Source organism: Phyllobates terribilis, unplaced genomic scaffold, assembly GCF_046119375.1.
Source record: "Phyllobates terribilis strain yellow unplaced genomic scaffold, ASM4611937v1 Scaffold_3__8_contigs__length_932513732, whole genome shotgun sequence".
Lineage (NCBI taxonomy): Eukaryota > Metazoa > Chordata > Amphibia > Anura > Dendrobatidae > Phyllobates > Phyllobates terribilis.
In genome coordinates, this window is record NW_027362763.1 from 295,072,637 (window position 1) to 295,088,798 (window position 16,162).

A 16,162-nucleotide genomic window follows, 5' to 3' on the forward strand; every position below is an offset into this window, starting at 1 on the left:
CACTTCGCTCTGTGTGTGCGCTGCTGATAGGCTGACAGATTGCACCTCCCCACTGTAAATGCGGGAAAGAGAAAAAAAAAATGGAGATCTTCATTGTTCCTGCAGAGATCCATCCCCTGCCCCTCCCCCCACCCCGCTGTACACTCAAACTGCGTATTAACATTAATTTTCATCATTACTGAGAAAAAATCCAGTTATGATTTTGGTGCACGAACAGTTATCGAACATAACCTCGAACAGCCGAATTTTTCTCAAATTGTTCGTGTTCGCCGAACGGCTCGAACACCGCCCAAAACAGCTCGAATTTGAGATTGGCGAACAGTTCGAGTAGAACAACACTCATCTCTAGTGGAGATATTTTATTGAAATTTGGCCAATATATTCTGGACCAAAACTGCAGAGATGTCACGAAATTTCAGCCCTCTACGGCTTTTCGAAAACAACATTTTTGCAATTTTAAAACAGAATAGTTACAATTGTACCTACTCAGCCGGACGAAGGTTAAGAAAAACACGGATTTCGTTAGAATAAGACATCAGATAGCATATATCAAGGTATTATCTTATTCAACTTTCTGTGACCTGCATGCCTATATAGGCAGCTTGGAAGTGTATAGTGAAAACATTTATCTTTCATTTAAAGTAGGACTGAATGACTTATCAAAATGAATTTAATTAGTTTTCTTTACCAATTTAAGAAACCTATCACTAGATTCATAATACCCAACCACGATCAGCAAGACTTAAATCCAGGCTGTATGTTTGCAGGTATGTACAGTACTTTCAAGAGCCCGCCCGGGCTATACGGAGAGACATGACGCCACCCCTGTCTTCTCCCTGCTCTGCTCCAGTTGATTGATAGGTCTCTACCATGTGTGTACATAGGGACAGACCTGACAATCAACTAAGACAGGGTAACAAGAAGCATTTAACTCTCTATGGCTCATGGCTAATTTTTCAAATTATAGGCCCTTATTTACTAAAACTGGTATTTTGCACACCTGTCTTAATGAGTGGAGCACTGAGTAAGATGTGCCAAACCCATCAAGAGGCATGCACATGGTAATGAATTAGATACTTCTTACAACTGCAGTGCATCACCAGCAGAAATGTTACTCCAGCCGGGGGAGGTATAAATTATAAAAATATTTTTTGTTGTTAGGTATCTCTACACACTGTACTGTCACAGCTTCAACAACTTTTGTAGAGCTGTCCAAGACTGGCATAAATAGGCCAAAAATCACAATTTTTTCCTTAGTTTCATGTTGCGCAAACATTTCAAGGATTTTTATGCCAGAATTCTGTTGAAAACCTCATCATGAATTGGGGTCTATGTTTTCAATGAAACTGTCAAAAATTCCACTCAGTGAGTAGATAGAGAAGCAAATAAAAGGGTTCGGCTTTAGCAGCTCCTACCACTCACATTAACCAGCCTGTCATCAGCATGCTGGAGTTGGGTCCACCTACAAGCTGGCTGCTGACAGGATGGCCCTGCAGCCAAAGCAGATTTTAGTGTAGCAATACCAAGGCAAATATACAAAGTCATGTCCATTCCCAGTTTCCCAACACATTAGTGAGAATAGGGGGTAATTAGGAAAAGCACTGCTAGAGTGAAGCACAATAATTCATAGACTTCAGATGTATTGTGTGATCATTGTAGTATGATCAGACCACTGCCAGCACTTTCTTGTTACATTACAGCTCCGTCTCCTCAGTGTTGCTCCAGATCAGTTACTGTGGGGAAAATAAGTATTTGATACACTGCCTATTTTGCAAGTTTTCCCACCTACAAAGAATGGAGAGGTCTGTAATTTTTATCATAAGTACACTTCAACTGTGAAAGACAGAATCTTAAAAAAAATCCAGAAAATCACATGAATGATTCTTTGCTTAATTAATTAGCATTTTATTGCATGAAATACGTATTTATACAATAGAAAAACAGAATTAATATTTGGTACAGAAACCTTTGTTTGCAATTACAGGGGTCAAACCTTTCCTGTAGTTCTTGACCAAGTTTACACACACTGCAGCTGAGATTTTGGCCCACTCCTCCATACAGCTAATCTCCAGATCTTTAAGGTTTTGGGGCTGTCGCTGGGCAACAATGAGTTCAAAGATTTTCTATTGGGTTCAGGTCTGGAGACTGGCTAGGCCACTCCAGGACCTTGAAATTCTTCTTACTAAGCCACTCCTTAGTTGCCCTGGCTGTGTTTTTAGGGTCATTATCATGCTGGAAGACCCAGCCATGACCCATCTTCAATGCTCTTACTGAGGGAAAGAGGTTGTTGGCCAAAATATCGCAATTCATGACCATATCCGTCCTCCCTTCAATACGGTGCCATCGTGCTGTCTCCTTTGCAGAAAAGCACCCCCAAAGTATTATATTTTTCCCACCATGCTTCGTGGTGGAGAAAGTGTTCTTGGGGTTTTACTCATCCTTCTTCTTCCTCCAAACATGGCGAGTGGAGTTGATACCAAAAAGTTCTATTTTGGTCTCATCTGAGCAAATGACCTTCTTCCATGCCTCCTCTGAATCATCCAGATGGTCATTGGTGAACTTCAAACGGGCCTGGACATGTGCTGGCGTGAGCAGGGGGACCTTACATGCCCTGCAAGATTTTAATCCTTGACGGTATAGAGTGTTTCTAATGTAAATGCTTGAGACTGTAATCCCAGCTCTCTTCAGCTCATTGACCAGGTCCTCTCATGTAGTCCTGGGCAAATTCCTGACCCTTCTCAGAATCATCCTTACCCCACAAGGTGAGATCTTGCATGGGGTCCTAGACCAAGCAAGATTGACATCTTGTGTTTCTTCCATTTTCTAATAACTGTGCCAACAGTTGTTGCCTTCTAACCAAGCTGCTTGCCTGTAGTCCATCCTGTTATGATCTGCAACTTAGAACTAAGGAATAGGAGGGAAAAGATGTCCCTGCACTGAGACTCAGCTTTACCCTCCGCTGGGGTGGGTGCCCAATTCCTTATGAATTGCCCCACCGAAACTCCTGAACTGAACTCAAACGAAGACCTGTAGGAAGGGGAAAAGGGTTGTCTAAAAGATCTAAGGACTGAGAGCAAAAGCAGGAGACCTCCTAACAGAAAAGCTAGTTGCAGAAACAAAAATTAAAGGAAACAACACTGGTGGAACATGAAGTCCCAGGATAACAATAGTCCAAAGCAAGAAGAACTAAACAAGGCTACTTAGCCAGAGCACAAGCATTACAACACTGATGTCTAGCAGGGAATGGGGGCCAGGTGCTAGGTAATAAAGAGTGCAGAGATCACATGACCAAGAAACCCAGCACCAGAGGAAAAGAATAGAAGCAAGCAAACCACAACAAGATGGCCGATAGTAAAACAACATAGATTCTAACACATCCCAGCCTTGGGCAGGTCTACAATTTTGCCCCTGGTTTCCTTAGAGAGCTCTTAGTTCTTGGCCATGGTGGAGAAGTTAGAGTGTGATTGATTATGTGGTCTGGTGTCTTTTATACAGGTAACGAGTTCAAAAAGGTACAATTAATACAGGTAATGAGTGCAGAGTAGGAGGGCTTCTTAAAGAAAACTAACATGTCTCTGAGAGCCAGAATTCTTGCTGGTTGTTAAGTAATCAAATAATTATTTCATGCAATAAAATGCAATTTCACAATGTTTTCATCTGGCTGTTGTTGGATCAAATAACAGCTGATGGATGGGAGCTCTGGGTGTCAGAGCCTCACCAATCTGCTATCGTTGACCTATCCTGTGGAAGAGTCATAAATACTACATGCCTGGTCATCCTGTTTAAAGATATAGTTTTCATCAATCCACTGCAGCATGGTAAAGTGTGTGTATTCTGTACATACAGTACAGACCAAAAGTTTGGACACACCTTCTCATTTAAAGATTTTTTCAGTATTTTCATAACTATGAAAATTGTACATTCACACTGAAGGCATCAAAACTATGAATTAACACATGTGGAATTATATACTTAACAAAAAAGTGTGAAACAACTGAAAATATGTCTTATATTCTAGGTTCTTCAAAGTAGCCACCTTTTGCTTTGATGACTGCTTTGTACACTCTTGGCATTCTCTTGATGAGCCTCAAGAGGTAGTCACTGGAAATGGTCTTCCAACAATCTTGAAGGAGTTCCCAGAGATGCTTAGCACTTGTTGGCCCTTTTGCCTTCACTCTGCGGTCCAGCTCACCCCAAACCATCTCGATTGGGTTCAGGTCTGGTGACTGTGGAGGCCAGGTCATCTGGTGTAGCACCCCATCACTCTCCTTCTTGGTCAAATAGCCATTGCACAGCCTGGAGGTGTGTTTGGGGTCATTGTCCTGTTGAAAAATAAATGATGGTCCAACTAAATGCAAACCGGATGGAATAGCATGCCGCTGCAAGATGCTGTGGTAGCCATGCTGGTTCAGTATGCCTTCAATTTTGAATAAATCCCTTACAGTGTCACCAGCAAAGCACCCCCACACCATCACACCTCCTCCTCCATGCTTCATGGTGGGAACCAGGCATGTAGAGTCCATCCGTTCACCTTTTCTGCGTCGCACAAAGACATGGTAGTTGGAACCAAAGATCTCAAATTTGGACTCATCAGACAAAAGCACAGATTTCCACTAGTCTAATGTCCATTCCTTGTGTTCTTTAGCCCAAACAAGTCTCTTCTGCTTGTTGCCTGTCCTTAGCAGTGGTTTCCAAGCAGCTATTTTACCATGAAGGCCTGCTGCACAAAGTCTCCTCTTAACAGTTGTTGAAGAGATGTGTCTGCTGCTAGAACTCTGTGTGGCATTGACCTGGTCTCTAATCTGAGCTGCTGTTAACCTGCGATTTCTGAGGCTGGTGACCAGGATAAACTTATCCTCAGAAGCAGAGGTGACTCTTGGTCTTCCTTTCCTGGGGCGGTCCTCATGTGAGCCAGTTTCTTTTGAGCACGTGATGGTTTTTGCAACTGCACTTGGGGACACTTTCAAAATTTTCCCAATTTTTCACACTGACTGACCTTGATTTCTTAAAGTAATGATGGCCACTCGTTTTTCTTTACTTAGCTGCTTTTTTCTTGCCATAATACAAATTCTAACAGTCTATTCAGCAGGACTATCAGCTGTGTATCCACCAGACTTCTGCACAACACAACTGATGGTCCCAACCCCATTTATAAGGCAAGAAATCTAACTTATTAAACCTGACAGGGCATACCTGTGAAGTGAAAACCATTTCCGGTGACTACCTCTTGAAGCTCATCAAGAGAATGCCAAGAGTGTGCAAAGCAGTCATCAAAGCAAAAGGTGGCTACTTTGAAGAACCTAAAATATAAGACATATTTTCAGTTGTTTTACACTTTTTTGTTAAGTATATAATTCCACATGTGTTAATTCATAGTTTTGATGCCTACAGTGTGAATGTACAATTTTCATAGTCATGAAAATACAGAAAAATCTTTAAATGAGGTGTGTCCAAACTTTTGGTCTGTACTGTATATTTTTATGTTCCTATTTAAAATCTGCTGCAGTCCAGATTCTGACTGCAGATTTTGCACTACACATTCACACACTATTTCACACAAAATGAAGATATAAAATGTACATATAGTTATTGCCGAAAGTTTTGGCACCCTTGAAATTGTTCCAAAAAATGAAATATTTCTCTCAGAATATTATTGCAATTACATATATTTTATTATACACATGTTTATTTCCTTTGTATGTATTGGAACAACACAAAAAATAGAGAAAAAAAGACAAATTGGATATAATTTCACACAAAACCCCAAAAATGGGCCAGACAAAATTGTTGCCACCTTTCCAAAATAGTGGGTAAATCATGTGATGTTCGTTCAAACTCACCATTGAAAGAACTTATTTTCTGGTAGAAGCATTTAATTTTCTAGAACAATTTCAACACCTTCGGCCATGACTGTATACACAAATGCAATTATATAAGAATTACAGTGCACAAATCCAGACAAAAACATGCATTGCATATATGATACATTAGTTAGACATATACATTTTATGCACTGTAAATACATTAAACACATGTACAGTGTATATGTGTATATAAATATATATATATATATCTTTATATATATCTTACAGCGGCATTTACAGTGTTCTGAGTCATTCTATTCTACCATCGGCATGTCTGTGACGTGAATGCGAGGCGAGGGTTGCTGTTGAAGACCCTCATGCATCTCACAAAAAAAAGCCATCACATAGCTATGGGAACAGAAAAATCGTAAAGTTATAACTCTTGAAAGAAGGGAAGAAAAAAAACGAAAGTGCAAAAACTGAAAATTGCTGGTCAGGAAGGTGTTAAGGACAGCACCAAGTCTTCTAGGCATGTAATGAACAATTGGTGACATATTATAACATGTTTTTTACATTCTTCAAGAATTACCCCTCTCAGAACTTCGATGCGAGATATTAGAATATAATATTAGATATAACATAGAATATTAAAATTAGGGGATATCTGTTTTATTAAGGGCAGCTAAGCACAATACCCAAGTATAAGACAGATCAATTCTCCCATTGAAAATGCAGTGACTTTTGTATTTGTTATTAGGTTGATTTAGGAATGCTTAGATTTAGACAGTAAAAACATATACATTAATTTAGAGTAATGATTGTTCAGAGGTGATTAATGGAAAAATGTGGGAAACATTGCATTTTAGTCTTTGGTATTATTTTGTTTGATACTCATCGTTAAATTAATAAAGAACTAACCCCAACTTGCAGTATATGTACCACAAACTGTTAATTGTAGAAACTACAAGTTTAAGTGTGAAATTAAACATTATTAAAAATGTTTGTGCTGCAGAAACCAACTCATTCAGACCAATATTTATTTACCTAGTTAATTTATTAAGCTTTTTAAGTCATTTGTATACAGAAAGTAGGCACCTGCACAATATTTGTATTATTGTTCAGATTTTTTTAATTAAGTGTTTAATAACCAAAAAAATAAATGTTGTGCAAATTTCATGTTTGGTTATCAGATTATTTGGTATAACACAGAATTATGCAATTATGCATATATAAACCTTTTATTTTATTCAAATAAAGCCAAGAGAATCCTGCATTCATGCTGCTGAAATTGCTATTGAAGAAATATGACAGTAATTCTCTAACTACTGGTAATATTCATAAACCTTGGCATCTTGCAATAGGTGTCAGACACAATGGTTTTACTCATTTTGCATTTTTTTCATGCTTGTTTTATAAGGATGACAGCCAGTTCTATACTGGGCATACACTTAATCGAGAATCTAAACCATAAATCTTTTTTTATTTCACTTTTTATATGGTTCACATTTTTTTTAGTATGAAAACTAGACACTTTACAGCCTCTCCTGGGAGATACCAGCAAGCTCTGAGAAAATGAAATTGTAAGAAATAAAAAAAAGAGATTTTTTTTGGTTTAAAATGCATGCATAAGTGAAAAGGATACTATTTGTATTAAAACCTAATATATTTTCCAAAGGTAGAAAGGACAAAATATAGCAACATCGAAGAAAAGAAAATGAAACCATCCATATAAAAATGTAGAAATGTATGTTGTTTAAAGTGCCGAAAAGTGGATTTATAAACAGTGGAAGACATTGCTGTGAAGTAATCATCGCAAGAGAATAAAACTCAGAGAAAAATTCACTGCTGAATTTATAGCAGGCAGTTCAATGGAAAAAATTCTGCATCTAGGTAAAACACTTTGCTATAGCAACAAGACAATCATTTAGCAGTGCAGATGAGAGAAACAATATCCCTTGATGCTGATCTCTCATAAGATAGTCCAGACATAATGTGTTCCATTAAGGAGAAAATTACAAATTATACAGCAGAGGAGAATTAAACCAGGTCAAACCAATAAAAAAGTGCCATATTGAGAATTCTTTAGAATTAAATCTGTATTATGTGAATTAGGAATTTAGGTAAAGCGCATACTGGCCAATGTCCACCACAGCTGCATGGATGTCCACAGTGACATCTGCTTGGAGTTTATATGTTCACCTAACAGTTGAAGTATGAGGCGTTCCTTCACCTGGGAGGAAAATGTAGGTGTATCTTATGATCTTATAAGATAATATTATCTTGTATCTTATAATCCAATTGTAACTTACCAGGGAAGCGGCTGCGGTGGAGCGGGGTCACAGGAGACAGGGTCGCTGCTGCAGGAGGCCAGCAGCAGCAGGAATAGGACAATGCTGCAGTCCCTGGGCTGAGAGGAGTGCGTGTCCCGGCGCTGCAAGGCTGCTGGCCCTGGGAAGTCAGAAAATGTCGGTGTTGAGTGGAGTCCTCATATTTTCCCATTGATTTCCCTCTAGTGGGCTTTGGAAAAATGTCTGCCAGAGGTGGCGCATGTGCAGATTGAGATCTCGTCTCGGGAGCTGAGATCTCAATCTGCGCATGTGCCGCCATTTTCCAGAAGCCACCTGAGGAATATCAATGGGAAAGTGTGGGGACTCCGCTCAACGGCAACATTTTCTGACAACTCAGGGTCTGCTGCCTCCCAGTGCCGGGACTCCCCCGTTTCCCATCCCAGGACCTGCAGCATTGCCCCACTCCTGCCACCGCCGCTGCCAGCAACCCTGCCTCCTGTGACCCCGCTCCTCCGCAGTTTCCCCCTTACCCAGTAAGCTACCTTAAAATTGGACTGTAAGATGCACCACCATTTTATTAAAAATATTTTTCTTCCTATTTTCCTCCCCAAAATTAGAGGTGCGTCTTATGGTCCGGTGCATCTTATAGTCCGCAAAATATGGTACTTTAGAAAATGAAGAGGGGCTAGTTTGAGCTCACTTCCCTGGTACCCAGAACTCAGCTTATGTGTCCCATTAGTCCCACAACAATATAAGTGTATAAGTATACTATTCTCAAAAAGCTTTTTTCCTGTACTCTAGGATACCTTATAAGGAATATATTCTGCTTATAGAAAGTTACTTAATCAAAACCAAACAGAAAAGACAGACAAACCAATAAACAATCAGGGAGATTAATAGATAGATAGATAGATAGATAGAAAGGTAGGTAGATAGATAGATAGATAGATAGATAGATAGATAGATAGATAGATAGATAGATAGATAGATAGATAGTGATGGGCCTCCACCTTTTTCATTTTCAGAGTGCTAGGCAGCTGCTTAGCCGAACTCATGTCTGCTGTTTTTTGGCACAGGTTAGAGGAGGCTGGGTTTTTATAAAGCTGGGAAATTTTCATTACCTGGCCTTTCCTAATGATGAGAGTGAACAAGCTATAACCCTAACAGGCTAATTAAGGTCTGAAACTTTGGTTAAAGTTATCTGAGCACAGAAATCTCCAAGTGTGCCCAAACTTTTGCATCAGCCCATTTTCCTTTTTGTAATTTTTAAAATGCACAAAATTACAATATATATACTTTTTTGCCTAAAATGCAAAGGAAATGTGTCATCTTTAACTTCTGACCTTTTAGAGATAATTTCATCTTCAAGTTGCTTAACTGTTCACAGTAACAGTAATTTTGACCAGGGGTAACCAAACTTTTACATGCCACTTGAGATAGACAGATACCGTAAATACTCGAGTATAAGCCGACTTTTTCAGCCCATTTTTTAGGCTGAAAAAGCCCCCCTCGGCTTATACTCAAGTATATACTTTATTGTATATACATTCCGGTGGTGGATAGTGGTGGGGGGGTTTCAGCAACGGGGCACAAGCAGTAGCCGCTGCTGCAGCTGCCTTGTGTGCCCGCTGCTAAAGAAAAATGAATATTGCAGGAAGCGCGTCATAGGCCTCGCCCATGGGCAACCCTGTCACATGATTGCGGGTCGCCGATGGATCGGCATGACAACCCAAGGTCTGCAGGAGACCCCTGTGATTGTCACTGCCAGATTGCTGTGAGTGCCACCCAGCGGTCGGCGCTCATAGTAAGTGAGCAAATTTGCTACACATAGGCGATCTGATCATCGCTTGTGTGTAACAGAGGCAATCAGATAATTGCAGCTTCAAGTCTCCCACGGAGATTATTGAAGCATGCAAAAAATTTAAATAATATGATTTTAAAAATATAAATAAATATAAAACTTTAAGTCAACCCCTTTCGCCCCATTCAAAATAAAACAGTAAAAAAAAAACACACATACACATATTTGGTATCGACGCGTTAAGAATCGCCGGATCAATCAATATAAAAAAAGAATTAATCTGATCGGCAGGTCAGTTTTAGCATTTAGTGAATGTGGTAAAAAAAAAAACAACAACTGTGGAATTGCACTTTTTTTGCAATTTCACCGCACTTGGAATTTTTGTTCCCATTTTCCAGTACTTGATATGGTAAAACCAGTGATGTCGTTCAAAATTACAACTTTTCCCGCAAAAAATAAGCTCTCACATGGCCATATTGACCCAAAAATAAAAAAGTTATGGCTCTGGGAAGAAGGGGAGCAAGAAACGAAAAAGCAAAAACGGAAAATGCTCTGGTCATGAAGGGGTTAAAGGCAATCACACAAATTACCAGGATACTTTTAAATATTTTTGGAAAATGTGTTTATCAGAGAAAATAAATTCAAGAACACACATTTTATCAGCCATTACCTAACAAATTGGGCTGTGTGCCCACTATGCATTTTTTAAGCATTTCCGCAGCAGCAATTCTGCTTAAAAAACGCTTGGTAGAAGGTCTGCAATGTTCCCCAATGATAATCCGCATGTGCTGTGCACATGCTGTGGAACTTTCTGCTGTGGATTGTCATTGCGGAAAAATCCGCAGCACTACCAATTATTTTGCGTAATCGTGGCGTTATCGCCGCCACTGACTTGCATTGAATCGCTTAATATCCACATGACTACATGTGCACATGTGGATATTAAGCGATTCAATGTGCGGATGGTACCCGGGTCTGGAGAAGAGGAGACTCTCCTCCAGACCCGGGTACCATAGTACCTGCAAAAAAACGAATTAAAATAAAAAATATACATATAACAAATATACTCACCTTCCGATGTCCCCCAGTCTCCTTGGTGATGCCTGCTGGCATCCTGGCAGCTCGCGATGGTCTAAAAGGACCTGCCATGACGTCATTTAGTCATGTGACGGGTCACGCGATCGCGGCTCACGCGAGGTTTTAATAATAATAATTGCATTTTTTCACATGTATCTTTAAATCTTTGATGGCTTATTTTTGTATTTCAGAAAAAAAAATAGTGTTTAAAACTTATTAACCCAATAACAACCAAAAATGTAAATTTATAGCACTTGGTGGCAGTGGGTATACAGAGTAGGCTGTGTTACATGGCCAACATCTGCCTGTAACAGGAGCAGTCAAAGCTTGCCCCAATCTATGCTTTTTAACCATTTACTTGCTAATTTCAATCACTGCTAATGACATTCAAATGTTATTATTACAACGCGATTGCGAGGAACCAATGGGTTTTTATGGCAGCTGGTAGCCTTCTTAAGGCTCCCATAACTGCCATATTGAAAATTACTGAGCTTCACAGGAAAACTGGATTTTTACCATATACTGCAAATATTGTAGTATGTCAGGATATCTATAATATAACGCTACAAGCGTCCCTCCATCCGAAGCCTTTATAAACTGCGCAAGCGCGACACACCTGCGCAGTCTGGCTCCAGACAGAAGAACACATTGAGCAGTTACAGGTAAAAGGAGTGTATAGCGCCGGAGATCGCGGTATGTGTAGACACTAAACGCATACCGCGATCTTAGGTGCTATACTTACATACTTAACTTATATGACCGGGAGGAGTGTTGCCGCGGTGCCTCTTTTCTGGCCGGAGACCGGGGCAGGAGTGCTGCATCAGAATCCAAATCGATGCATGCGCATAGCATGTCTTCAAGGGGGCAATTTTATCATCTAGAAGGCACAAAGGAGGCATTTTACTTTGTAAGGAGCACAATGATGGGCATTATGACGTGGGGCATCAAGAGAAGTACTGTTTTTGTGCCATACAGCAAATTCAGTAATAGGAATAAATATTACAGCATCAGGCTCAACATTGGTGGTGACAATATGATGAGAAATTTGTCCTTGTAGGGAATAGTTGGAGACAGTGCTGGAAATGTGAGAAATGTCTCCTATTTTACTTAGCCCAACACTACTAGATGCATTATGTAAAATAGGAGGCAGGTCAGTGAAGGATCATTGAGCTGTCATGAGAGCATACAAATGAATAAGTAAGCAGAGCACCAGATAAAGCCCACCCAGAGGCCGCCCTGAAGCACGAGCATATCATTTTCTCCAAACTGAAAGTAAAGAACACAAGAACCACAGGATGGATTTCATCAGCCAAGGTATAATTCTAATCAGTGTAATGTCGTCCACCTGACAGTGTATGTAGTTTACTAAACACAATCCTGCTGACAGGTGTGCTTTAAAGCTTTACTTAGGTTCTTAGGTTTTCTTAATTATTATCGTAAGTTCATTATGAACTTTTCAGTCATAGTCAAACCTCTTACTGATATGACCAAGAAGGGTACTGATTTTTCCTCTTGATGTACAGAGGCTGTTGATGTACAGAGGCTTTTGTTGCTCTCAAGACAGCCTTTTTATAGCTCCTGTGCTCAATCAACCCAATGTTGATTTGTCTTTTGTGGTTGAGGTAGATGCCTCTTCTGTAGGGATGAGTGCTGTTCTTTCACAGAAGGAAGGTTACTTTTATCCTTGTTCTTTTTTTCTCATAAATTCTGAAAAGCAGAGTCCAACTATGATATTGTCAATCTCTCTCTTGGCTGCTAAGAGAGCTTTTGAGGAATGTAGCCATTGGTTGGAGGGGGCTAGGCATTGACAAATGCCCTTTACTTTACTTACAGCCATAGGAAATGTAGAGTCTGCATGTATCATGCTACCACCCCGACCACTCCGTTTCGCCATTCTTCTTCTTCTTGAATACCCCCTTGAGGAAGCGTGGTGAAATGGCATTGTTGGGGTAGTAGCCATGATACATGCAGACTCTACATTTACTATAGTTGTAAGTAAAAGCATATTGCACTTTAAATAGAACCTGCTAGCTATTCTAATGTTGATCACTGACTATAATTAGGTCCAGGCTGCAGAATACTCTTTGGTTTACACTGGCAATTGAACTTTAATTCTATTATCATTGATATTTCTGCATTGAGATTGATATTTCTGAATTGTATCAGCCATGTACCTTTATATATTTTTACTTATATCTCCGCATGATATCTGTATGCTACAACTGGGTAATACTTGGTTATTTTTAATGTATTAAAATTTTAAATGAATTTTCAATAAATGATGTATATTTTAATGATATGTGCAGCATATCTGTTTTCTTAACCTGAGATTTTACTTCAGTTATGAAGGGTTATGCATGATATGTTACTGTGACTATTGTGTTTAGTAATTGATGCTTTATCACGTAGTTTTGTTCCAGAGATGAGGGACGAAAATCCAGTTAAAATTCTTAGTGAAGGGTGGTGATGAGTGCTCTAGGGATTGATGTTAAGCAGCACACTGTGGAAGCTCAGGTTGGTGCACCAGAGGGCTTCCCACCTGGCAAGTTTTTTGTGCCGTCTTCGCTTCACACTGATCTTTTTAACAAAGTGCATGACTCTGTGTTGATTGGACATCCTGGTTCCTCTGCCACCTGGAGAGCTGTTTCCAGGTCATTTTGGTGGCAAAATGCTAGAAAGGATGTTGCTCTGCATGTCCATAAGTGTAGAGTTTGCGCCAGGTCTAAAGCCTCTCTCCAGGCCCCGGCAGGGTTTCTTTTGCCTAACGAGGTTCCATCTCAACCTTGGACTCATTTGCCATGGATTTAGTGATGGTTTTGCCTAATTATGGTAGTAATACTATAGTAAGGGTGGTGGTGGACCATTTCATCAAGATGGTTCACTTGGTTCCTTTACTAAAATTGCCTTCGGCTAAAAGTTTAGCTACATTGTTTATCTCTCGTCGCTAAGTTACATGGTGTTCCAAAAAACATTATTTCCCTAGTTTATGGCTAGCATTTGGAGTAGCTTTTACTCTAGATTAGGAATTAAGCTTTCGTTATCCTCAGGTTATCATTCTGAAACTAATGGTCAGACGGAGAGAAGGAACCAAGAACTAGAAAAATATTTAAGATGTTTTGTTTCATCTAATCAAGAGAGCTGGGGATAATGTTAAGATAGTATAGCAAGTCACTCGGGAAAATAAGAAACACAGTAGCATGCCCCCATAGCTTCCCTATACTCAGAAAAATATGCTGCAACGCTCTGTAACAAGTGTATTACCTCATATCAGAGCTTGATTCAGATCAAGACAGCTCAGCTCTGCTGTAATGTCCTTCATGTTGCTGCAAGTTGTCTCTGTGGGCTAAAAAAAGTAAATGACGATCAGGAATCCCCATGTCAATGCTGTGCTATTATTGGGAGAAATCACTGAAGCTCGTCTTCTCCTCTAGCTTCCAAAGGATAGAGCTTCAAGTGGAAATATTGGTCAGAATGCAGGATATAAGTCACATAAAGAGCAAAATAGTGTAAGTCTTCATGTACATACACATGACAGCCTACTCTGAAAAGTTACTTGAAAGTACAGTTACCCTGAAGAAATACACTGGATCATTACTAAGACTTTAGTTTTAGCTTGGAGTTGTTCTGAAAAGCAAATAGTTTAAAATGTAACAACCCACTAAAATAATTTTTCCACACTGCACATAACTTTGAATTGGTTTTATTCAGAAAACAATATAGTCACAGCAATCAAAAAATGTATTATCCATTCAGAGGGTCACATTTATCAATAATGTCCATTTCTATTTATTTTTGAAGGCCAAAAATGTAAAAACTTGTAAAAATAGGAAGACCTTGATGAGTTCAGCAAACTACGAGTTTTTTTTCTGCTATGTACTGTCTTTCACCTTTTATTTCTACAATTGTCTTCTTCTTATTATTAATATTATTAGCCATTAGGCTATATGCAAGTGTCAGAAACCTCTTTTAAGGAATAAACTGTGAACCTGTGTACTGTTCTTGAGGAAACTCAATTGCTTGCAGCTTTGTTAGTAGCTGGTGTTTTTATAGCTATGGTCTAGCTTTTGTACATTTAGCCACATCTGATTTCTTTCCTTCAAAACACAGTAAATGCATGTGAAGGGTCCTCTTCAGATTTTTTGAATATAAAGTTGCTTGCTTACAATAAGTGAGGTGAAGGGAAAAAATATTAAGTATGTCTGGTCCAATGGTAATTACACATAACAAAGGCAGTATACAGAATGTTTTTTGCCTCTTAAATAGTGAATGCAGACCTGGGTAAGTCAGAATATGAATAGTAGGAACATAATAATAACAAAATCAAATGAATGTTTATTTGCTTTTGGCTTTGGTAAGAAGCTATTATCATCCTTGGGGGTAATAATAATGAGCAATATTTTCATGACAACTGACCAGGTTCTTTTGAAGTGTACATTTTAACCAGCTTCACATGAAAATGCTTTTTGTGCGGAGACTGAGCTTTGCCTTGCACTATTGCTTGTCTTAATACTTGGCAAAAGGATATGGCTTCAAAACAATACAACTAGTTTTAGCCAGATAGATTGAATTCTAATCTGCAGAAAAAATAAATGATGCTCATCTCTGAGTGGTATAAGAACACCTCATAAGTAGTGTTGAGCATTCCGATACTGAAATATCGGGTATCGGCCGATGTTCGCGGTATCGGAATTCCGATCCTTAATTCCGATACTTTTGCAATATCGTATACCGGAATCGGAAGTTCCCATAATGCAATGAGCCAGTTTCATTTTATTCAGTCATTGAGGATCATAAGAAGTGTGGGCACATCCTGTTAGGCATGTAGGCATCTTAACTAATGGCATGGCTGTGATTGGCTGCTGAAATGATGTCATGATGTACTATAAAAGCCGCCGCCACCATTTTGAGCTCACTCTGCTGTGAATTCAGTTAGGGATAGGACGCTGTTGTTCTGAGGGACAGTTTTAGCTACCTATTTGGTCAATTCTGCTTTACCCAAGCTACTTTATAAATCGCTGTGCCTTGCAGCGCTAGTGCACAGTTCTCTGTGCTGTTCACCGCTGTCTGCAAGGTCTGTGTGTGTGAGTGCAGCTCACCCTGTAGTGTGTGCTTCAGCCACGTCTGGTTGTAGTGCACTTAGTGTGTGTCACTGCCTCATACATTGTCCTTTTTTGCCAATTCATAATTTTTCC